The 2697-nt window shown below is 31.8% G+C and overlaps 1 protein-coding gene across 1 annotated transcript in view; it reads right to left on the bottom strand.

The window, feature by feature from the left end:
• The window catches only part of LOC119591903, a gene marked incomplete at its 5' end in the record, with an annotated part of 20185 nt that overhangs the window by 3494 nt on the left and 13994 nt on the right, over nt 1-2697 (bottom strand).

The following is a 2697-nucleotide window of genomic DNA, read 5'->3' as shown; positions in this document are numbered from 1 at the left end:
CATCACACAAGAAAGGGATAAAATGGTCCTAGGTGAGTTTCCACACAAAGTCTTATCTTAATGAATAAACAATGGACAACACAACTAATGTTTAAGATTCCCTTCTAATAAGAATGTGAATCTAACAAAACTTAGGTATTGTGTTTTCAAGTCAAACACTAATGAAGTAAAAGAATACACAGAGGAGCCATTGTGTCACATCTCTAGAAGTATTTGCATAAGTCAATATGTTCTCTATATGATGAATTAAAATTGTGGGATGAACACTAAAGAGCATTGTTTTGCTGTGAATACTAAATCTATCAGAAGGCTAGTGAATTCCTTAAATTATTCAGGTCTATTAACACTAATCCCAATTGGGTCAAAGATGAGTTCTGGCCCAATTATACATTAACCTATTTCACCCAGGTATTATGGCTTATTCAACAGCCAAGTCTTTTGCCCAAGTGTGCCCAAGTGTAACTAGCTATGTTCACCACAGTGGACTACACTGTCTTCATACATCATACTTTTGTAAATAAAGCCCCTAGAAATGAGGATGCATGGCAAACAATATCTAAAATCACCAAACTAGCACTGCGCAATCTAACTTATGGCTACTTAAGCGTTACGAGCATGTGCTTTGGCCAACTCCGTGGTTATAGGTCCCCTGGGTGCAACATTAAAAGTAATAACCATTATCAAGTATCAAACCATGCATGCAAATATGTCATTATATAAAATAACCTATATAGCAGTGTATCCTGAAGTCATTTATCATATTTGAACCATTTTACATAATGAAACCCTGATGCTTTTTGTATATACATTGCCACATATGAGGTAAGTTGTGAACATGTGTGATTTTTTGTTAATTCCACTAGTCTTGACATTGCCTTAGCACAGGCAAGCCTAACCAGAATTCAATAACATAAAACCTAGTACATAAACCTGACCTACAAATAACAAATGTAAAACAAACAATAACATGCATAAGTTAACAAAAGTTATACAAACTTAGGTGATTACATTCACACAACAATTTTATCTGTATGTGCATGCAGTTAAACTGCAAATATGAACATACAACACAGTACAAAAATACAATATATACAACAAAAGAACATGGTATATTGTGAGGCTTATCAAAACTTAATAGGAATATAATATATATCTAAATATACCTAAGGGGGTGTCTGGTTGGAAAATTAGTAATATTTTTGGAAAAGCCTGAAAAAAAAAGCCATGAGACTTGTATCTGGAAGTTTTCAATGCAAAACAAATATTAAAAGAGGTAGGGGAGGTGAATCCCCCTCAACACACACAGGAAGGAAGATAAGGTGGTTTACATGCATATAAAAATAGGTGCAGTCAGCCATTCTCCTTCTTGCCATAAACTGGAATGCACTGGCAGGCATATCCATGCATGGATCTGATAAAATAATTTTAGTAAGTAATGCTTAGAGTTCAAGAAAAAATAATACATGGCAAGAAATCTAATAAGAAAACTCTGAAGCTTCAAATCTCAAAATAAATCTTTTAGGAATAAAATATTGTATTGTATTCTTCCAGAGATTCAAAGAATGGCATAAACTTTATTCAAAATGTTTATACATCTCAAACATCTACTCTTTGAGTTTTCAATCTCAAAAAATGTACTATTACTCAAATCTTTTCATTAACTGCTCATGATATTTACATTATAAGTATAGCATATCCTAAAACAAAACATATCCAATTATTTTTAACTTCCAACCAGATGCCCCCTTTTAAGGAAACTAATATAACATATAAAATGAACAGGATGAGGACTGTTCCTATTGACAAAGAACAATAATAACAGAAAAAAAAAAAATTCTAAAAGAACAACACCAAGGTTACTGATTTAATACATGCCACAAATAAAAACTGTGAAACTGTGAAAAATGGTAAAAAAAATAAACATAATTGGTTAAACTAGTAACTTAAGAACAGCCATGTGGATGTTATTATGTGATTTTTTTTTTTATGCTTAAAATGCTGTACACTGGAATGTAAAAGTTATTGTATTTTATCCTATTGTATAAACATAAAATACACCCCTAAATTGTAGTTTATTATATGTAAAACTAAATATTGCATGACTTAATCTTATCTCAGGCCTAATGTACTGAGTAGTCAGTAAGGCAGAATATTTACTTGTATACAACTTTTTAAAATGAACATATATTTTCATAGTTTTTGTGAGGTACAGCTAAAACTGAGGTTACTCTACATAATAGCATCTTATTAGTAAAAATACTATGCTTAGTAAAAGGCAAAAGAATATCCGTGCCATTATCACAGTGCAGCAACACCGTTATCTGTGATTCCTTATAAACAATCTCTAATCATCTGAAAGGGGCAGTCACTTTTAAAATATCAAGGACCTCAATACTTAAATAAAGTCATTAGTAAATCATAATAAAAACAAGAAAACAAAAGCTAACTGTACAAGTGTCAATGAGAAAGGAGTCTTTGCCCGTACAATGTGCAGAAAAGTACAGAGGATAAAGAAAAAGGAAGATAAATAGAAGAGAATGAAAAAGAAGCAAGAAAAAGAAAAGAAGAAGAAAGACCATTTACAGTAAGTAAAACACATTAGAAGAGGAAACTGAAAAAAAGAAGATGAAGCACAAGACATGACAAGCAGTAGAAGAGACAGAAGCCAATGGATAAGAATAAGATAAGACAGACATA

Source organism: Penaeus monodon, chromosome 29 (assembly GCF_015228065.2).
Source record: "Penaeus monodon isolate SGIC_2016 chromosome 29, NSTDA_Pmon_1, whole genome shotgun sequence".
Classification (NCBI taxonomy): domain Eukaryota; kingdom Metazoa; phylum Arthropoda; class Malacostraca; order Decapoda; family Penaeidae; genus Penaeus; species Penaeus monodon.
This window is presented reverse-complemented; position numbering and strand designations above follow the sequence as displayed.